We start from the raw sequence: 23,692 nt of genomic DNA, 5'->3' as shown, positions 1-23,692 counted from the left end.
TGAGTGTCAGGAATGCTGAACACTTGCATTTAAAACAGAACTAGCCAAGAAAGAAACATGTTGACATTGATGCTACTGAAATAATTCCTGGTGGAGTTGATATAGTTGCCGATTGTCAACATTGAAATCTTTTGGGTGAAATCTGGCTTTAGGGTTGTATCGGAAGACACACTGGGTATACGAGGTTTTAAGATTTTTATGGTAGAACTGTTAAAATATATGGAACTAGTTCTTTACGATAGTATTTTCTTTTGGCGATTTTTAGCTAGATGTATGTATGTATAATTATTAGGGCGTTTTTTTCACCTAAAAAAGGGGAAATTTTGACCTAAAAAATCAAAATTTTGACTTTTTTTGACCTAAACATACTGAATCTTGAGGTGACCAAATTTTGGCCTAACATATGCAAATTAGGTGTTTTCCCACATTATGTTAAAATTGTACCACTCGATCTTCATTTCCGGCTGGAACTGACTGTCCTAACGACGCAGTTTGGCCTGAAGAAAAAAAACGTTTTTGGCTTAGAAACAGGCAACTTTTTACATGAAAAAAACAATATTTTAACGAAATCTGGCCCTATGAAGAATTCCAGTGGTTACAATATGTATTATGGTAGAAATAATTAAAAGATGTTGTAGTACAACGAGAGATACTTTCCTACATTCTTGGGTAGAAAGTGCATGTCCTTACTAAGAAGCTTGCCAAGGACGTTTAACAGCAGCAGTTGTTGGCTGGCAACAATGAAGTTGTGCGTACACTGCTGGTAACACACCGTGTTGCTTTATTCTGACAATGTTGTCTACATCACAATTTTTCATCGTGCGCTTCTTAATGTAAGAATGATGCAATGTCCAAGAAGTCTTTCTTCAGTGAGGATATTGCGGTATGTTGACCATAACACCATGTCTACCTATTTATTTTATTTGACCGTTTACGATTCACAATGAGCAGACAATAAGCCGTTTACAACGGTAGTCCTATAAAATAGGCTACAAGCTATAAAATATCAAATGATATGTACACCGACAGTGCAGAATCTACGATACAAACGAAATGCAGATGTCGAAAAAATTTTGACTTGATGAAAAATTTTGACCTAACGCTACAATTTTGACATGTCAAAAAAACCGCCCTAATAATTATACATAAATGATTTCCGTAGAAATTCCACCCCCTATTTAAGTGAGGGTCTCGAGACGATTTCATTGGGTCTGTGACAGCTTTTCGACCAAATTGCTACTAAGCTGGTGAAAATAAATCAAAAATCGTCAGATTATATTTTCATCTGAACAAGACACACACAGATAGGAGCATGCCGAACGACCAGTTGCAGTTTCTCAAACTGGCATCCACCTTGGCCTAGTGCTCGTCTGCTCGATGTCACAGTTCCTTTCAGTGTTAGTCTCTATTCCGCGGCTCTTTCTTGCTCATTCCACTGTTTCAGAGCTCTTTCCATTCTTTGGAGCAGATCCTTTACTATTTTGAGGGCTTCCAATTTTCTCTCTTGATGTCTCTAATCCATTCGTTCTTTAGAGCATCATTGCTTCCAAGGGAAACTGAACACATACCACAGTAATAATCAGGTGTTCTTAAGCATTCCTTCAGCTGCAAACTAATGCATAATACAATCATCTGTTCATGTATCTGTAAATAGAAAATTTTTCAGTAAATAGAAAATTTTTCAAAGTGTCAAGCTGGCATCAAGCAAAATGTTAGATGAAAAATTGTCTCCCTTATAAATGCTAAAATCTCACAGATAAAAAGTAAGTGGATATCGCCGCTTACACTGTATTTCCTCATCCTCGCTATAACTCCTCACAAACTCGATACTGCCTTCAAACGTTTTGTACAGCCATAAGCTTATATAACTTATAAGCACAGCACACCTGACCGACTGATCCCCACCCCCCTCGACATTATCTTGGAATCACCTGTACATGGATGTGAAAATGCATATGGATGAAAAATTTAAAAGGATCACCCAGTGATCAGTGATATTAGTTCAGAGTTGTGAATCTTACTTCTATAGCTAACTGCTGTTCTGACATCTGAGTTATATCCTGTTTCCATCGTACTTCTTATTCTATTCCCAGAATTCCCGATGTTATAATCTGTAAGTTATAGGAATAAATGGTTTAGTATAAACGCAATATCAAAAGATGGACGGCTGATAACTAACAGTACCTGATTATTAGTCCGTTTTATGAAGGTACAATGCGTAAACCCATAAGCGCCCAGGTAAAATTTCCGACGACTAGGTAGCCAAGGAGACAAAATGGCTACGCTTCAATTGTCTCCGCTGGAGACAACATTGGGAATACGAGATGCGCACCGCTTGGTACACGCACCAACGTCAACTAGAATTGCCGCCAAGCATGCGTAAAAACATGCGTCTGTAATAACGTTCGTCAGGTCGTCTTTAAACCTATCCGATGCCATCATTCTGTAGTTTTATGTAATTCAGCAACTAAGGTTACGGGGATTGTAATTCAGCAACTAAGGTTACGGGGATACGATAAACGAATCAATCCAGCACTCTTACGATGTAATGCTAATATATAGCATTGGTCGACATACTAGTAGATATCGCGGGAGTATGAACTGAGTAATACTTGTCGGCATGATGTTTAATGTCGCCCGGTACTAAATGATGCTAACTGGTGCCCAATGCAAATTTCAAGCTCTAACTCCATGACGTGTTAGAACTGTGAAATGGGAATCGCCATTTTTCATATTATTTTCCCGTACTCCACACAAGAGTCAGCCGCAAGTATATGTGTATATATTGGACCGAACCGGCACACATTGTACTCCTACTGGGTTCAGTGACGTCACGAATTACATGTAAGATAAATATAAAGCGTGTATATGTTTACCGTCCACCTTGACATGGAGATCGCATATTGCAAGCGGTTCGAACGTAACGCCGTTTTAGGTAATAGACAGAGACTCGGATCCGGATTCGACAGATTGAACCCGCCATTTATCAATGTTTTCCAACCATATCTAATATACAAGACGGGGTTACATAGTCATATATATTTACATTGGACCGAATCGGTATCCATGTTACGCAGTATGGATGCAGTGACGTCATGACAAAAGATAATAAATATTATGCGGTATGCGCGCATCTGTATACCGAACACTAGGGCTCTTCAAAAATGACTTTTTTTCTCAAATCGTACTACTGGCTACTTGATAAAATTGTTAGGTTACCTAATTTAAGCCTACGCACAAAATTTGGTTCAATTCCAGCCAGTAACCGCTTTGCTACAGGAGAAGAAAGTTTCTATTTATTATATAAAAATAAAGAATGAAAAATTTGAAAATTTTCTGTTCACCCCGTGAAAGTGTTAGGCTGTCTATAGAAACTATGCTCACCAAATTTGGTTCAATTTCAACTAGTGGAAGCGGAGTTATTGCCGTCGAAAAATTTGGATTTGAATAAAATAGTATTTACGGTGACCGATTCTTTGTTTATTTATTATAGTTCTGCTCACCGATAGCACTGTGACCGTCGCCAAAGAAGAAGATGCGGAGCAGGCTGTCGAACTGGTGGAAGAATTTGGGAAGGCGAGCGCGCTCAAAATCAACCAGAAGAAGACTATGGCGATCAGCTTTGAGAGGAAAAGATAGAGGCGGAAACCAACAAAAATAAGGTGGGTTAAAAAGGTAAAAATCCTGAGAAACTACATAGCCCACGAGAAAGAGGAACAAGAGAAGCCGTGGACACGGGCGGTCGACGAGGCGGGAAAGCTCATGAATGACCTGGAAAAGATGAATCTCAGAAGGTTTGAAAAATTGCAAATAATAAAAACCAACATCCTACCCTTGTTTACGTACAGGGCGATAACCTCAAGGTTCCCCTTGGCACAGCGAGCCCGGCTCAAACGATATCTAATGAGATTTACCTTCCAGAGATACGAAAGCTTCGAGTATGAAAAAGTCATACAACCAAAAAACAAGGGAGCCCCGCAAACAATTTACGTATATGTTCGTTTTGTCACGTTACAAAAAAGGTGGCCAAACGGGGGAAATGGTGACGGATATTTCGTTGGTAGCTAATTCAAACTGTGAGGCTTGCGAAGCGTAAATTCATGTAAATATCTCTTCGAGGGAGTGTTAATTAGCGCGCATGTCATCCGGAAGTGACATTACGGTGATAATCATGATCCGAGTCACAGCAGCCTATGGAAGGCATGCAATATTTTTCCTGTAGACGATTCCATTTCATTCCATTGCAATTACAGTATTCAGCTCCAATTTACTGAATGCCGACTACGAAAATCCACGATCTCACGCACCGACCCAAGATCCACGGAATTACATACCGCGGCGATCATCGTTGAAATTCTGTACTTTTCCGATTTCACGCTATGTTGCTGACTGATGTAAGGCATTTTTCCCGCGCAAACAATTTTGGCGCGCAGGTTTGATGCCGCCAGACAAAGAGCGCAGTCTCACAGCCGCGGCGAGACAGCGCAGTGGTATAATCCGCGGCTGCAACACCAATGCGTGCGAGTTCGAGTCCGACCGAGGTCGACTTCCGAATTCCGATACCTAAGTGTTGGAGGTTTACCTAGGCTCCTCCTCGCCACCTCATCCGCGTCAGCGGTGTCTTATAAAAGCCTAGAGGTGGGCCGTGCTATAAGTCGGCAGTTACGGAAAAATAAGAAGAATATCGGCCTGGTGTAACTGACCATAGTAGTCGGCAAACACCATGAATACCCCAAAACAAACAAACAACGGCGGCCTGCAGCAGTTGTGTCCGTGGGTTTGGTTTTAGTTGTGTCCGTGGGTTTGGTTTTAGTTTTGTTCAGGGTTTAATCGCAGTTATTGTTGATCAAGCAAGCATTTAGCTATTAAGTAATGCCGGAAAGTGAACGGTACATGCTACAGTAGTTTATATATTCTTCGTATAAAACAGTGGTTCCCAAAGTGGGCGCCAGCGCCCCCCTGGGGGCGTTTGCGAGCGTGAAGGGGGCGCTGGCCATGAAATGGGCGATTGGGGGGCGCTGGCTAGAAAATTGGGTGGTAAGGGGGGCGCTGAGAGCAAATGCGGGCGGTGTAGGTTTAGAAGGCAACTGCTGCGTATAGTGTTGAAACGATTGATTAATAAAGCAGCTAGGTTATCAGTAAAAATGCATAATAGATTCAGTAACGGCAAATCAGGGTCGCCGTCCATCTATACAGCTGTGCCGGAAAAGTTAATTGTTACTTGCCAATGTTATTCCTGCTCATCAATAGACTAATTTGGCAGTCGGCAGCATTTCCGAAAAGCGAGGTTCATTGTGTGCTGCTGTGAGAACTACAAAGTATATTTGAGCAGTTATTGCTCACAGCTAGATGTGATGGCTTTTTAAGAGAAACTGTCTTGCGTGGATTTATTATCTGTTTAAAACGATCGTTGATTTTCCACAGCGCTGTCACCGTGACCCATGACACGGCGTTCTGATTGCGAGAAACGAGATGACTCATACCTGACGGTTGTATTTCTTAAAATTTAAGGGTGGAATATATTCGTTCTTAGTAAAGATGAAACCTGATAAAGGTGAACATGGCACTGCTTTGAGCTACCGTTCCAGCTCGAATGCCTGATTTGATGGAGAAACATGAATCAATCATCTCCCAAAATTATATGAGGATGGTGATTTGGTTCCAGGATGTATTCCAATTAGAAATTCCTCACCGGATAATCAATCCATTCTGTGTAGTTTCCAGGCATGAAATGTTTGAGCAGCTGTTTACATTGTAGTTATAGGGTTACCATACGTCTTCTTTTAAGAGGATTTGTCCTCTTTTTTGCCTTTTTTGAAAGTGTTCTTGGAGGACGTCTAAATGTCCTCTTTTTTGAGAATTTGTCCTATTTTTAAAAAAATTTGGTTAAATGTACGTGGTAATTGGACTGATATAAAGGAAATCAGCGCTCGAGTAACGGTCTGACTGGTTTTTTAAGACGTGAGCCAGAAAAAATCATTTTTTTAGTCAACCAGCCACTAACTCTGAAAAATTTACCATTTTTCCGGATTTTACATCAGTATTGTAAGTCTGAAAGTTTTGAAATAGCGTCCTTTTTTCAGATTCCCAAAATATGGTACCCCTAGTTGTTGTGTAGAATAATTTTGAGTTCAACCAAAAGTTCAATATCTCCATCCAATCAATCGTTCTGGATACACAATTGAATAAAAAATAAACACTCTCACTGGAGTCGGGTCGGCTTTTTCGTCATTGCCCTTCCCCGCTCATATTTGATAGAACATGTCTCAGCGCCGTGACCAAGTTCCTGACTTACAGCAGAAACCGACTGCCAGTAGGCCTCCATGAAGTGAACACGGGAGATTTTAGATTGATATTGTTTCTATCAAAACTCAAACCCAATATGACGAGAATGATGATAATGATACACCATCTTCATTCGTCTCATTATTAGCTGTATTAAATGCGGAACAACTTTCGTTTTATGATCAGGCGTGGTGAGGGGGGTGTCGGGGGGCGGTGGCACTTCATTCGTTGTCCAGGGGGGCGGTAGCTCAAAAAAGTTTGGGAGACACTGGTATAAAACATAGTTGGTGACTTATATGTAGACCTTGATATATACTGTCGCTCACACGAGCTGTATAGGCACAGCACTGCAGGCCGCAGGGAAGGTGAGCTGCTTGTGTCGTTTTGTATTTGCATAGTATTAGAAGGCCCGTACATTGTTTCAAAACTTCTTTGCAAACCATAGTCTTTTCGACATAACAGATTGTCAATAATTTCTAGTATTTCACACTCAAGTTTTATTAAGATAGCTTGATTATTTGAATTGTGGGTCAAGATAGCTTGGTTATTTGAATTGTGTGTCTATGAAAGCGCATTCGGTTTTTTGCAAGTACGGAGCAATATCTGTTAAAATCACAGCCAAAGGCATTTTCACTCCAAGAAGTATTTTGAACTTTGAATCTTGGCCTGATTATATAATCTACCGGTACCAGTCAGCTTTTAGGGGCGCAGCTGTTACTCTCTCTGTTACAGCCTAAGTGAGTAAAGACTGAAGAGGGAATTTCGCGCAATGATGTATCGAGACTGATTGAATAAGGCTAGAGAGCTAGTTGTCATTGTGAATAACTTGATCTTCTAGTGTGGTGGTTTAAAACCTTTGAGTCTTTGCGAACCCGTTTTGGACCGTCACGGACCCCCCTAAAGTTTTTGTTCATAATTATATATATTTTCAGGTTTCCTAAATCATGAGTTCTATATTATTACCTGACAATGCGGTTTTGTGTGGTAGTATTTATGATAGATTGCTCTTGTGCGATTGTATCCAGCAGCTGGTTATTTCAATCTGATGCTGATAAAGTAAGTTTGTCTTATGGCTAGCTAGCTCTGAAGTTCCTCACTTCCTATTTTTTTAGACATTGTGCTGTTATTGGCCGGGGACAGTTAAATCCGCTCAGTATGCTCAGAAGAATATCCCGCCCAATGTGCAGACATGGGATAATTATGCAGTTCGCAAATAATATGAGACTGGCAAGGGATTAATAGCTTATGAAAGGGGTGGGCAAACTACGGCCCGCAACACCGTTCTGTGCGGCCCGCGAGAGTCAAAAGAAACTTTTTTTAACATTGAGAAAATGCGTACGAAAAATCGAATTAATGCAGAGACTTGATTAAACTTTTGCTTAGTATACTTCACCATTATAAATCTAAGACAGTGGTTCGCAAATCGGGTGCATCTGAAGGGGGCGTGAAGCTGAGCTAAAGTGAAAATTTTTGTCGCGCTCCGCGCGATTTACATCCACTTCATATTTCTTGCTCTGTATTTAGTCTGAATTTCATATTTCGAAATATCTCATTCACAGTCGTAACCTTGCATGTAATTAAACTATCCATCAGGTCTTCTATAGAATCCTGGTTACGTTATGTGATGAGATGATAAGGGGGTGCGAAATCTTTCACCATTATAAGGGGGGGGGGCGTGTCCTAAAAAATTCAGAACCACTGTTCTAAGGTACATACTTTCTATATTCTTTTTTATGTTTAATTTCGGGCGCGACAGCCCGATCTCAAGGCCCACGCAGTTTGGAAGGTTTCAACTGCTAAATATCACAGAAATCCTAAACGAGATTGACATTAATTCGGATCACGAGTGTGATTTCAGATTGGCCACTCCAGTTTTAATTATTACAGTGATGTGCATATAAAAACGATTCGCGCATGTTTTAGGTAGATTCGTTCTATGTATGCGTAGAATTGGGGTAGTAATATATTATATCTACACATAGTAGAAGCGTGTTTAACGCTAGCATGGTTATGATGCTGTCAGCATTGTGGGTCATGGAACTGAACCATAACTGGAATTAGTAAATTTATGAACAGATCGCTGCTCACATATTTAAATTTCAATCCTGTTCTAAGAATCGGGACAACCGACTTTCATCTCTGTAGTTTTGACAAATCGGTTATTGAGGTCGACCAGTCTATGAAATCTGACGCGTGTACGAACTGTACGATATCACCAAAGCAATGTTTTGTTCGTTTTAAATAAGCACATGTATTATCTCTCATGTCGTCACTACGCATCAAAAACCAATAGTGCGGCCCGCGAATGGATTCAGATGTTGAATGCGGCCCGCGAGCTCAAAAGTTTGCCCACCCCTGGCTTATGATATAGTGTATACAATATGTACATGCAGAGGGGGTCGAAGCATTCTTCATATAGGTAGTGTCGAAAAATGAAAACGCCGTAAATTTTTAGTTGATCACAAGCAGTAGTATTGATTTGAATACTTTAAAGAAGTAGATGGGTTGCATGACCGCAGAGGAGGTGGCTTATTTTGTAACTGTTATGTGCATTTTCGTGACACATGTAGCATGATGAATGACTCTACAAATATAGGTGCTGTTGCTGATCTGCATAGTGTCATCTACAGAGTGGAAGTACTCTGAATAGCTATCATTGATTAATTAGTGAAAGTAGGCCCGCCTTACTCAAATGCTTCAAGAAAGTACAATGTACAAGTACATGGTTGCTGACCACTTCTATATCTATACTTCGTCACCTCTGTTGCACTTTTCAGACACATACGCTGCTACACTCGCAGCGAATAAGAGAGCGGAGTCTACATCCACACTCGAGAGTTATCCGGAGACGCTAATATCGCGAAAGAGAAAAGAAAACGCATCCTGAATTTTCCTATGGGTTGGCAAATACATCCACAGGTTTGTGGTATTCTTATCAATAGTCCAGTTTCTCAGTTGAACCACCTTCAAATCCTATAAAAATTACTCACCACAGCTTGGATTTAATGAAATCTACATTTTTATCTTTATATTTTATCTTGATTTGAAATGTTTAGATGTAGATAACGAGGAAGCCAACCAACAACCTTTGCCACTTGAGCGCAAGAATACTGCTGACTTATCTGATAGTGCGGCACTGATATGGCTAGTGCGGCACTGATATGGCCTTAGCTACCTGAAAGCATCAGTGAACCAGAGAAAAATGAATTCTTCGGGAGATGCAGAAATTCTAGATAGCGATTCCTCTGGTATGCAAAAATCGTATTATTTTTGATTTTATGCTTCTATGACTCTACCTTCAGTTGTCGTATAAATAATGAATCCGTAATGTCAGTGTTATTCCAATTACTACTTCCGCAGATGATGAAGATCCTGACAATGAAGTAGCTCCTGTTGATACTACAGTTCATTCTCTGCCATCATTGTCAACTTCAAAACAACGTTCACCGAAGCACCTGCGATGTCGTCACACCCTAGTGGCGCCATAGAGCTACCACCACAGGTGCGGTCCCCAATTTCCACCAAATATATACGTCGAGGATACGTATTTTTGTTTGCGGGGAGGCCTAGACCTGACGGACATTCCGAGTATTACAGACCTGATATACATAAAGTCTGGCCTCCACTTCCTACGCAAGAATGGAGAACCTTCGGAAACGAGCTGGGAAAACCGGCTGGAAAACCAACTCTCCATAACACTCCAAAGGTACGCAAAAAATAGACTGTCTAACTCAAAAGCGCATACCTTTCAGCCCTTGCAACACTGGAAGGAAATCTGGAAAACAACGAGGAAACTGCAACTCGACCAGGATGACATCAACCGAAAGAAAGAAATGTACAAGACCACGATGAGAAAGAATCATACCAGAACCGTACAGGAGATGGAGGGCCCAAACTGGGAGAATATTCAACACTCATGCCTCAACCCACAACAACGGAAACATAACTGGGAGATAACTCTTCACCTGCTCCCTACCAGGGACCGACTATACGCAAGGTTGGCGGTACACACTTCCCATTGCACCTTTTGTCATATCCACGCACAGTCTCACATACACCTCTTTTCAGGCTGTGAGGCAACCAGTCCGGTAATAAGCTTGTTTTTAGACCTATGGGCGGAGGTTACTGGAGACGCAGAGCAACCGGTGGAACAGAGAACCATCGTGAACATGCAATTGGATACACCGACACAAGAGGGTAACAAAGCATCTATTCTGATAATAATCTCCTTGTTTCCGACTCCGGCTCCGACTCCACACATTTTCAATATACCAACTCCGACTCCTGAGTCTTAATACGTACCGACTCCGACTCCAGAGTCTTTAAACCAGGGCTGGCCAACCCGTGGCCCGCGGGCCTCATATGGCCCGCGAGAACGTATTGAGTGGCCCACAAGGTAATTTCCGAAATTAGTAACATTATCAACAATGGATTGCACAGATTGTGAACTTGCATGGCCAACCAAAAATTTGATTAGTCTGGCCGCAACACTTGAGATGTGATGACTAAAATATCAGTTCAGCGCATTGACAGATAGATCCATGAGCCAGTCTAGTCTCATTTTGGTAGATCTTCGTGTACTATAAAGCAGAATAATTTGCGATAAGATTTTTCAAAAGTAAAAATCTTTTACACGCTTCGCGCAACATGCTGTGAATCGATGTCTCTTGCTTTTAATATTGTTACCCCTTTGTGAAAATGAAAGAACGCCTAATGTAGCACATTGAGTCTAAATATATTCGCGATTACGAGACAAAGTGTCGTTCAACATATGCGACCTTGCGTTTGCGCTCGCAGAAAGACTATGACGACTATGAAACCTAGGCAGTTAGGCACACACTGATTGACGCATGTTGGTCGAAGCTTTCGATATCGATATGCCCAGACGCCGAATAGTCCACTCCTTGCAAACTGAGCCCAGCGATATACAGCAGGCCCGCACTATAGTAAAGTGACAATATTATTGACCCACGAACTTCGAAAAATTTTCGCGCTTAGCGCAGCTATAGTGGCCCGCGCAATAGTTCGTCAATCGAATGTGGCCCTTTGGCTGAAAAGGTTGGCCACCCCTGCTTTAAACGTACCGACTCCGACAGTATTACCAATTTACTTCGAAAATTATATGCCACACTGTCGGTTGAATGACTATTATCATGCAACCATTAAACATACGCAAACATGTGATTAACGGTGGCATGCAAAATTGTTTCATTGTGGCACAGCTCGAATTATCCACTATGCAATTAAAATGACGGAATGATTTGCTAACATCATTCTTTTTTCATATTTTATTAGTTTTTATGGACTCTGTAATATCCTAATATGTATGAATCATTCAAATACGACATATATCCAATCCTGCATCATAAAAATGTCGACAAAAAATCCAAGTGTAGCTCTTGCGTATGTGTATGAGTCAGCAACTATTACAGAGATTGAACTTACTAATTTTCTCATTACACACTATACTGATTACAAGCACACACACTCCTACTACTAATAGGCATTGGTCATAAATGAAATTTAGCAAGTAGTCAAATACTATAGCCTATGTCTGTCTTGTCTACATGTGCTTAGTCAAGTATTCATGGACTAGAACTTGCAGTCTTTCTTAATCATTTGTTCGACCCAAACATCTAAGCTACACTACAAATATTTTTAATTTTGTCAAGTGGGAAGCATCATTTGGTTATATTTACATCAATTTCACAATCAGCCGATGCATTCGTTCTGTCACAGTATCATGGTATAATTCCAAAAATTGCATCAATTTTGACAGCAAGGGAAAAATTCATATTGCGATTTTCTTCCTCTATGCAACGAATTGTAATTTGCAAGTAATGTCTAATTTTATCAATATCAGGGATGGCCAACTTTTTCTGCCAAAGGCACATGAGATTTAAGAACCATTACGCGGGCAACTGGAATGTTGATAACCATTTTCTTTCGTCCGATAGGAACGATGACCCGAATTAGGTAACATTGGAAACAATACTTATATTACTACGCACTAAAATTGATAATAATTTATAGTCATCATCAAATTTCGCGGTCAGGATAATCAAATTTTTGTTGGCCTTGCAATTTTACCCGATTTTATAGATAATTTCGACATTTACCTCGCAGGCCACACAAAAGCTTGTCGCAGTCTAGAATTTGGACTGCGTGCCACGGGTTGGCCTCACCTGATCTGTATGGTTATTAATAACAGTGATTGGTGGTAGCCTACATGAAAAAATATATTGAAAATCCTTTGAAAGCAATTGTTTTTATGATAGAGGAGTTGGAGTCGGAGTCGAAGTCAGGGTCATTTTCACAAAGTCCGACTCCAGTCAGTATTTCCCCCGACTCCGACTCCAGCCATTATAGTTTTCACGACTCCGACTCCATCAAGTGAAAATTAGTCAAACTGCGACTCCCACTCCACAGCCCTGATCCTAGGTCAAACTAGTACGCTTATCTGAATGTATTTCCTTTTTGGGGCATCTCTGCGGATACATGTCTAAAAACTAGTAAATGTTTTCGTGTTTACATCATAGGCCGAACTTAGTACACTAACTTGACTGCACATAATATCCTGCTCATCTTCGTGCATGCATGTTTAAAATTTAATAACGCTTCTGCATCTTTCTATTGCGATTGTAGCAATAAGTGTTCTCATGATGCAATAAACTCTTAAAAGTTGACAGCTTAACACTTTCATGGGGTGAACAGAAAATTTTCAAATTTTTTATTATTTATTTTTATATAATAAATAGAAACTTTCATCTCCTGTAGCAAAGCGGTTACTGGCTAGAATTGAACCAAATTTTGTGTGTAGGCTTAAATTAGGTAACCTAACAATTTTATCAAGTAGCCAGTACGATTTGAGAAAAAAGGTCATTTTTGAATAGCCCTACCGAACACATTCACACGCACTAGTAAGAACGCTTATTACCGCAAACTGATATTACGTAAGTCGTTATCGGCTGACATATAGAGACTCGGACTCGCGCGTATGGGAATCGCCAATTTTCCATGTTTTTACCCATACCCACGGCCGTAACAGCACTTCGCCAGCCCCCCCCCCCCAAAAGAAACTTTGGTTGGCAGTTACGGTGCTGCCCATACCCCACATAAGATACGGCCGCAAGTATATTTATATGTATGTACTGGATCGACCCGGCATAGCTCTTAATCATTATGTTGTTAGTGACGTCACGAATTAAAATCAAGATAAATATATAGCGTGTATACTGTTTATGTTTACCGTGCACCAGGGGTTCTCAACCCGCGGCCTGCCGACGTTTATTTTGCGGCCCGCGACAGCATCATTATAAACGCATTTACTATACTGGCACAGTAGTGTTGCATAATAATTTAGCTACTTAGCTTTCTTATCGTACCGTTTCTGTGTCGTTTGAATACTCATTCTTTGGTGTGTTCTGGTTTCTTGATATATGCTCGAGTTTAGATTTGTTAATTGCAATCTGCATTCCCCTGAAGCCGGTTCAAGAAAATCCCTTTGTGTAGTATAGTACACTTTTAAATAGTGTTCACCCACCGCCAATGGTTTGAACATAAATCAAGAAAAAGGAGCGGTAAATTAAACGGTGGAAACTGTGGTTGTAACACTGCGTGGAACAATGAACTTGCTTTCTCATAAAATATAAATGGAAAACCGATTTGTCATATTTGTTGTCGCCGAACAACTGTCGTAACGAATCGTAGAAGCTTCAAATGATACAACGAAAGTTTCTTCTGGATTATACATATCGTCTGATCTCGAAAAACGTTGCTGGCTAGGTGTCAAGCCCAGCAATCCATATTTCGAGGCACTGTTAAAATTGCCGACGACGTTACAGACTCATTGGAATATCGCTTACCTTAACCCAATAAATCTCCTAGAGAGTGTAATTTCAATAAAACTTTAACATACTGTGCGAATATTCGCTGGTTCCGGAACTCGACAGAATGGACACCATCACATGACAAATTTCGAAGCTACAGTTGTCTGATGCAACCGTGACCAGCAGACTGAATGTCCGTCGAACGTTTATTGCACGTTGCGGCATAGACTACATTAGCCTAGCATTGGACTCAACCACCTCGACAGACGTTGCATAGCTAATTATCCGGAATTTATCAGAGTAGACAACTAGACATATTTGCAGAGGAAATGCTGGCAAGGCAAACGTGGGGAGGAGACCAGCGAAAAACATCAACTTGATAAAGCTGACCTCTGTAACTATTTTTGGCCCCGAATCACCAGACTTCTTCTAATATCACTGAGAGCTCAAAGTGATAATGGTCACTGTAATGAAAAATTTACCGTAATGCAGCGCGGGAAGATACATATTCTTACAAAAAACATCAACTGCAAACTTACAAACGCAGTCCATTATTGCTTTAGAATGCATGAACATGTACTAAACGCACGTATACGACTGGTAAATAGGCTATATAGTAGCCTAAATTCAACAGTAGCCCACAAACACATGGTAATAATTTTCTGCGGCCCGCCGCATTTTGTGCTGTTAAAATCCGGCCCGTCGTACATGGGAAGTTGAGAACCCCTGCCGTACACCTTAAAATGGATACCGCATATTGCAGGCGGTTAGGACGTGACGCCGTTTCAGTGAATAGGCATAGACTCGGACTCGACAGTTTTGATTCCGCCACTTATCACTGTTTTTCAACTGTATCTAATATAATAGGCAAGGTTAAATAGTCATATATATACGTACTAGACCGAATCGGTCTCAATGTTCCGCAATATGTATGAATGACGTCCCAAATAATAATGATAAATATCACGCGTGGATATGTATGACGCACACATTCATCATGACGGATAGGAACGCACGCCGCAAACTGGTATTACGACATTCATTATCGGGTAACATATAGAGATTCGGACTCAGACCCGGAATCGTGCGTATGAAATGGCCATTTTTCATGGATTTTGCCCATACTCCGCATAAGAGACAGCCTCATGTATAGTTATATGTATGTATGCGACCGAACTGGCATACCTCTTACTCATAATGTATTCAGCGACGTCACTAATTAAAAATAGGATAAATATAAAGCGTGTATAAAACCCATAGTCATTTTAATGCGCGTATATGTTTAGTACATTAATATCTATACAATTGCATAGTATATTCATATTGAAATGAACCCGAATATTTTCGGCTGACACTCGTCAGGGGTAATCGTCAGCAACTAGTAGAGAAAAATAAAGAACATTTTATATCAACAATCGTATCACAAATATCTATGCGTTACAACGCTTATTGCGAACGGTTAGGCCCTAATATTATACTACGTCGCCAAAACGGCTTGATCCGGACTAGTGTGTTGCCATTCAGACATTGTGTCTGGGGTGTGTTCGGACTGTGTTGCCACTCTGCCATCCTGTCTGGGCCGTGTTCGGGCATCATGTCTGGGATGTATTAGCACTGGGTTACCGCTGTGACATCTCTTGCCTTGGATGTGTTGGTACTGCAACTGACCTTAGTTCAAACAAACTGAAGTTCAAACAAAACTGACCTTATTTCAAACAACTGGAACCAACCCCGTAGTCCTAATCAATGCTACCATCCAACGGAGTTAGTATAGTTGACCCTTGTTAAATAAATTTCTTACCGTAGCGTCCGACACTGAATCCCATGCGGGCTTAACATGGTGTTCAACATCCAGCGAATGTACACCAAGATTTACATAAGCAACACGTAATTAATGCAAAATTTGAGTGTTTGAGGCAAGCATGGCTGCATAACTGCGAAGTACGCACAAAATACTCGGGATCAATTCGCGTACTTAACCGGGAGATTTACTACGAACCTATTTGCCCACATGTAAAAAGTAAAGAAATGTTATTAGCGACCGCCTCTGATTTTGTGACATAAATAAAAAGGTATACGCGAGTCTGTAAAATATAATTTACCATGCAGATTAAAATTCGAGGACCGGCATTTTGCGTGAGGCAGGCTTTCTGCTTACCGAAGACTGCACCACAAATTACCTTAGTCCGTGGCAAGAAAGTGGCACGTCGGTTGCAGACAAGAATGTGGCCGGTTTTATTCGGAATAATATTGGGCGGCATTTCTGTGAGATGGTGAGCATGGAGAAGGAAGCGATGTCTTGGATTACAACATAGAGTAAGTCAAAGTTTTACTTTAGGGGCGAGTAACAGTGGTACTTGACCTTTACTAAACTGGGGAGTAATCTGCAAATCTTCACGGAACTCCACATTTTTCCTGGATCATAAAATGAATTGCAAAAGGAAACTTGTACGGCCGTAGACTTATAATAATATTTGCATGTGTTGGCGGCGTTGACATGCAAATTTCATTTACGAATTGACTCCCGACTCTCATCATGTCGTGTCTCCGTCTGTCCCGTATTATGTCATAGAAATATATGTGACTGAGTCGTATACTATACGCCTTGAAGAATTATATGCAGCGAAGCCATTATCTGGAGTTGCACATGAATAATATCACAAACATTTCGCTCTGCGTTGAAATTGCTGATCGGGCTAAATTGCCGTGGCGTGCGTGTCATCACAAACCCTAAGTATGAGTTGATTATGTGTCGTGGCCTCCATAGAACACCCTAGAACAGGCACTAATCTAGGACAACGTAGCTTGTTTTCTCTTAGCCGCCGCAATTCTGCAGATGTATATAAGACCGCCGAAATTCTGCAGATATACAAACCTATTTGTATATAAGACATGTCATGGAAAAATCCAGTGCATGGCAGCAGCAACATGTGCGAGGTGTGCGATACAACCATATTCAACATGCACCGTATCGTATCTGTCCTAAGTGTGGCTACGACATTTGCCTTGAATGCTACAAGACGAAGATGGCCAAGTCTCGGAAAAGTGCGTGGTCTGCCTGGTTTAGTCGAATCACGCTTATCCTGTGATTTTGTGTCTGTTATAGAACATGTCGATTAAAACGGAACACAACACACTTTACGGTGGGACCTGTGTGTCACTGTCAACCCCGACAAAAGCACATTCACTCGAATAAAGAGCCGTCGCAGATAATTCCAGGGTACGTGTCTGCAAGTCTGTTTTCAACTTTTAATGGTTTGCAGGTTGAAACGAGTGAGAATCACAACTTTGTGCTCATGGCACACAGATCGACAATTATATAATTTTATCCTGACAAACAAGATGTAGCAATTACACAATTGCATACACCTCACTCCTGTAAGACTTTTGTTCAATGTTCAAGTTACAATGGTCTTTGTAACACTCGGTCATATTTTGGTTGTCGGAAACATTTTAAGCAACGGTCACCAGATAGCTTATGAAATAAATCGGGAGGCGACTTACTAGCTCGGTACACAGCCAATCACGAATCTCTTGCAGGTTGATAGCTTTGGGCCTCTGTCTTAACAGCTCATTTGCTTTAGTTGAGTATTGACAATGCTTTTGCCTTTAATTTTCGGGTTCATACCGCGTTATGGTACATATTTTCATCTTCAGGACTTGCCTGGATGACGTCATTAAAAAAATGCACTTCATCTGCAAAGAAAGGGGATAACGTTCTCTTGTCAATGTCCGAAGACTGACTATTTTGCGGATAAATGCAGTTTTGTCGCAGGTTCTATCCACCATGAGCAGAGTTGATCACATCATACAATACTTCCAGTTCCAGTACTCTATCTGAATCGAGTATTCATTCCAATGATTTTCGATAATTCAAGATAAAATCGTTAAATAAGATCGGGAATTGCATATATATTGATATCAATTTCTTGTCCTCTCTGCTCACGTAATCAGATTTACCGGTAGAGCTGAGTGTATGGCCCGTTGATATGACTCCGTAACATGATGTTATTTCGTGACCTGTCTGCTCTATCAAAAATATAGAATCGCCCAAACGTAGGCTACTAAACTAAAAGACGCACACGATTTCAAATCGGTATTTTTTCACTGCCATATAATTTTTCCCTGCGGGATGGTATTTGTCTTGTGAGGTTCAGATTGCCAAGACAGTATTTTGTTAATATAATGAAGTTTTCGGTCAGCATAAGGGCAGTCCTTGTCAACCAAGGTTTTCTTGCTGCCGATCATTCTGGCACACTTCTTGGTGGCACATGTTACATGGTCTAAAACTGTGTGTCTTGGTGCGTCGTGGCGCGGTAATGGCCAACGCCGATATGCCCATTTCTCTAAATCTTGCGTATTTTTTCTTTGGGGGAAGAGTTCCACAAAACAAGATTTATGGCAACTTGAAATCGCGCGTAGCGCGAAAAAACTTTGAAAAAGTTGTAGTTTCAAAAAATACTCAATAATTTATGCTAATTCATGGAATAACTTTGGGCCCCCTTCGAGCTCGCCCCTCCAATTGGGGTGTTTGGGGTGCGGCAGTTACGGTCCGATATGTAGCTTCCCAATTGTAAAGAGCCAGGGATCAATATTTACGCCCTATGCGGTTGCAAATTGGGGTGAGAAACTGCACCTTTTAAGTGTCAACAAAGGAACTGCCATGCTTCCTTGCAATTTTGTATCGTTGAAGTCACATTATGTACGGAAACATTTTGTACGGACGTAGTCACAAACTGTATCCTGCTTCTGACATTGAAACATGCATTGTTTCAAGGTAGTTACATTGAAACATGCATTGTTTCAAGGTAGTCGCAAATAAATTGATGAGAGTCACCCCGTCCTGTGAATTGACGCCAACAAAAGATCAAGATAATGTTGGAATTTATTGTGGACAGTGGCGGCAGAGACTATTCATGACCTTGATTATTTCATTGAGATAGATGAAATCGGTGACATTTTGCCTCTTGTGAAGTAAAAGTTAAGGGGGCAGACTAGGCCTACCCCTCGAATTGAAAAATCAGTGAAATATAACTTGAACTATCGATCTGAAATTTGGGCACAAGGTCTATAAAAAATTGGCGAAATTTGGTGGAAGATTTTTTGATGTGTATCGAATTTTGTGATTTTTCAGACTATTTTTTCTAGGAAAAATTTTCACATCAACATTTTTTAACAAATTTGTTTCCTAATGCTCTTTGCGGATTAAAATAGATCTCATGCACGGGATAGTACTTTTTATAGCCCTACTATGGGTAACATATGAAATCATTTTTTTGAAAAAATGGTATTTTTCGATTTTATCGAATAAATACGGATGGACCCCTTCCGAGTACCCCGAAAAAAATACTATCCCGTTCAGCATCCCAAGATATGTCTATCTGCAAATTTTCAAGTTGATTGGATGATTTTTTCTGCTTCAAAAATGCTTACTAGTACTCAAACGTATGTAAAATCAAAATCTCGAGAAAAAGCCATTTTATTTTGCAACACAAAAAAGTAACAGTTATACTTTGAAAACTTCAATTTTAACATAGTTTGTACACTGAAACGGCTCAGGAGTATCTGCTTTCGTTCAGCAGTTTCAAGTTTTTTGGTTTTGATAACCATATTCATTGTTTCGCTGATCTGAGTGAGCTGATTTTCATTCTTTGAAATCCTTACATTTTTCCCTCATGATTTCACACTATTTGCTGCAGTTGCTTCGATAGTCGACAATAAAACGTGAGTGGCTAGTTCCAAAACCCGATGCCTACTTGCTTGTATGTCTTCTTTTATGCCATGCATCATAGATTGAGACTGTGATATCTATGAAGCTCTAATCAGGTCTCTCACAGTCTTCAATCCTATCATTTTATCGTCGAAAAACAGTCACCAAGTCCAAACCCCGTCTCTAAACACACACAAACCACAAGCTGCAAAGTGCCAAGCTCTGCGTATGGTTTGTTTACATCAAGCCCCGAACTACTGCCATCTCCGGCTAAGCAAATTTGCGTTGTCACCATGTTACAGTTGCATTGCGGGGAATAGGCTGGACGACTTAGTACAGGCGCTTATGGAAAAACGTCCAGTTTTAAAATATATTTGATTCGTATTGGGTTTGTAGTATTTTATACGAATGGAGCTTTGAATGAATAATCATCGTAACATTCAGGATTTGTTTCAGCCCAATATCTCGTGTTTATATCTGTGTTAACTGTGTATTTCGACATGTCGAAGACATCTCGTTTTGGTGGTAGTGTTTGTTGTGCCTATGGGTGCAGTAAAAGGCAGAAAAAGATATTCACGGAGTCATATATGAGAAGTAATAGCGATGGTAGTAGCGATGAAGAATCTTTGGTAAAGCGTCGGCATCCAAGAACATTCCACCGGTGAGTGAATGGCAGAATATGCAGGGCTGCAAGACTATCTTTGAAGAATCAGTTTCTATTTTTAATATCTCCTGACCATCACAGTCAATCAATGTCCAGATAAGCCACAGCATTAATGAATAGGCCATGTTAAAGTGTCATTATACCAGAACATTTTGTCACAAGTATATGGATGTTGGTATGATCAGAGCAAACTATATCAGCAGTCTCAGCACCATGTCAGTTCATCAGTATACCTGTAATAGCATGACCAGCCAGGTCACTGTTTGTATTCTGTATGGGCAGTTCAGCCAATAACTAGCTTAGTACTCAATCCTTGCTTAAAATTGTCGTGAAGGTTGGAGGTAGGACTAGAAGGAAAGGTATAATTGAGGGCCACACGGTTTTGTCCAGCATAGTTGAGTAATAATTCTATATTTCTGGTGCCAGATGCTCACACTAAAGTTCAAATTGCTAATTCCGTGGTCGAGCTCATTATAGCTTTGTGCGTGCGAGACGTTCGATTTGTCTCGTAAGATGTTTTTTTTTGGTTTACCTTTGGCTTTAGATTTAAAAGGTTACCTAATAGTTTATCCTTCTGGGGTAGAAAGTAACTGATATATCTAAATCAAACAAGATAATTTCACATATGTTCCTGCTACTTTTATCATCGTTCATAACAAAGAATGGTCAATTTGGTGTGCTTTGTATCATAGAATTACTTGTGAACTGATACAATGTTCTCTACAACGCAGCTTTCCTACCAATGATTCCCTGAAAGAAAGATGGATAGAATGTATTAGAAGAAAAGACTGGGAGCCAGCAAGATCGTAAGTCATCTGCTCTGATCATTTTTCAGAAAGTGATATTTACCGTGTTGGCGGGAGAATTCGTTTAAGGACGAATGCGGTGCCGACAAGATTTCTGAATTTTCCAAAATATATGAGGCCAAAGGTACGGTAGACACTAGACAGTGACTATATATTTATGAAGTTTGAGTTCCAATTACTATACCTTGATTTTAGCCCTAGTTAACATAAAATTCACAAATTTCAGGCTTCGAACAACCGACGAGTGAGACCTTCTGCAGTTCCAGATAAGAAACGGCATTATGAAGCACAAACCGCTGAACCTGAAGTAGTTCTTCACGACCACAGCTACTGTGCGCACACGTCTCCTCGAAAAGTCGTTCAACAGCAACGCCGTAGGGTGGCAGAAATTAATAAGAGGTTGGTTGCAGCCAGAATGAGAACATACCGTCTGCAAAAAAAAGTGAAAACTATGGATGAGGTCATTGCATCTCTTAAGAAGAACAATTTGATAAGCGATTCGTGTGTAGAGGTAATGTCACAAAAATTCAGTGGTCTACCAAGTGAGCTCTTGCAACGTATGAAGCTACAAGCTGGTGGAAGAGGAGTCAAATACTCTGAGGAATTGCAATCATTTGCAATGACGCTTCAGTATTATTCCACTAAGGCATACAATTTTGTGCGTCAGAATTTTCAACTTGCTCTTCCCCATCCAAGTGTGATAAGACGCTGGTATGGAAAACTTCCCGCTGAGTCTGGCTTTACTAGTATTGCCTTTTCTGCTATCAGAGGAAAAGTAGAGGCAACAGCAAATCCTGTAATATGCTCCATAATGATGGATGAAATGTCGATCCGCAAACAGGTTTTTTGGGATGGCTTCCATTAAAATATATTCTCTACTAGCACAGATTGGGCATTAATGTTATTTCATTAAGCTGGTTCTGTTACGGCGATTGACACCTTTGCCATATGTTCAATAATGAGGCTCAAGGTGATTCATTTGTTGAATTACCTTCACCCTTCCGTTGAAAAAGAAAATGACAATTCGTTACCGTTTTCCGATGTTGTTGTTGAGAAGATGGATAACAATTTTGTTACATCTGTCATCCTTTTATCATTAGGCTGCATTCAGTGTCCAATACTGTGAATATATAAACTGTGAATATATAATTTATATGATATATGCTCTTGTACACAGATGTAACTATCGCTTTATTCCATACTTGCTCCTGGCTGTTATCTTTTCCATTCAAAGGTTCTGGTCTTTCCATTCAAAGGTTCTGGAATCGACCATCGTTAAGCTGTAAAGCCAACCCTGCGTCGCCAGAGAGAATATTTACATACCCAACTCTTACTTCAAACCCACTTCAAACCCACTGAAGACACCAGCTAACCCACTGAATGCGGTGAGGCCACTTTCTTCGTATGCCGTAGAATTTTCATTATTTTAATTCTGTACTAACCGTTTTTGGTATCTTTACAGATAATAAGAAAACAAAGAAGGGAGCAAGGATGAGCAAGTCTAGCCAACACATACTTCAAACCCGTAGAAGACACCGGCTAACACACTTTCTTTACTATTTTATACGCATTTTGGTATAAAGACGTTGTCGTGACATCAAGGTATGTCGATCAATGTGTCTTCAAGTGAACAATTTCTCATATGTTAGTTCATTTATCTTGAACAGTGCCTCAAAACGACGTCATCGTCGTAGGCCCCGCAGTGGGGTGGCCTTCAATGTGACTGTGCCTGTGCTGCGTAAGAAGAGAAGAAATTCCATTAAATTGGAACTAAGATCAGAATCGGTTCGTTTATTATACCTCGTTCGCAGATATTAAGCCCTAACTTATCCCACATTTGACTTTCAGATCACCGTTGATTACGCCGAAGGCGACGTAAAGTCGATCACAATTAATTAATTTATTTCTGTTTTTATTTTTTTATGTTGTTATTTCAATAGAAAAATTCGTTTCTCATAACCGAAGCTGGTGTTTATGAAAACGAAAGTTCAGCATTTTTGTACGAGACAGTACAGCGCGGTATTTCGTGTGACGAGGCAGTACAGCGCGTTATTGCGTGTGACCACAGAAATGGTTGATCTAAAGCCAGGTTCGAGTGCTTCATCTAGTAGGGTAGGCAAGTATCGTGGGCAGAAAAACTGAGTTGAAATGTTCACATCTCCAGTTAGTTTTGAATCTAATCTAATTTCTGGTTTCATGAAAGTGCAAAACGAGCCAAGCTTCATGTACACACGTATATGGGTAGCTGTAGGTGTAATTATGATCAAATACATGTACGCCATTTAGATTGTATCTTGTGCCGTATTGATTCGATAAAATTAATATTTATTATGAACTCCCACAGTGCACAGATTGCTGTAACCAACATAGCCTCAATTTCACTGTGAATTGGGCAATT

General features: G+C 40.4%; 1 long non-coding RNA gene across 5 annotated transcripts; it reads left to right on the top strand.

Moving 5' to 3' along the window:
* The first annotated feature begins 1,699 nt into the window (after positions 1–1,699).
* Positions 1,700–23,253, top strand: LOC145442941 (uncharacterized). Of its 5 annotated transcripts, none has more exons than XR_013916180.1 (11): positions 1,700–9,204; positions 9,342–9,533; positions 9,646–10,282; positions 10,393–10,482; positions 16,224–16,430; positions 16,934–17,159; positions 17,221–17,334; positions 21,220–21,294; positions 21,521–22,679; positions 22,757–22,896; positions 22,962–23,253. It is a non-coding gene; the product is annotated as an uncharacterized LOC145442941 (long non-coding RNA). The 5 variants fall into 4 exon arrangements; XR_013916182.1 differs by having other exon boundaries at positions 21,220–21,418; XR_013916179.1 differs by lacking the exons at positions 1,700–9,204; positions 9,342–9,533; positions 9,646–10,282; ... (2 more) ...; positions 16,934–17,159; positions 17,221–17,334 and having other exon boundaries at positions 21,287–21,418; positions 21,521–21,693; positions 22,551–22,679.
* Positions 23,254–23,692: the final 439 nt, after the last annotated feature.

Source organism: Botryllus schlosseri, chromosome 7 (assembly GCF_051294905.1).
Source record: "Botryllus schlosseri isolate E-star chromosome 7, Bs_hap1, whole genome shotgun sequence".
NCBI classification, from domain to species: domain Eukaryota; kingdom Metazoa; phylum Chordata; class Ascidiacea; order Stolidobranchia; family Styelidae; genus Botryllus; species Botryllus schlosseri.
The sequence above is the reverse complement of the archived record's forward strand: the minus strand, read 5'-3'. Positions and strand labels throughout refer to the sequence as shown.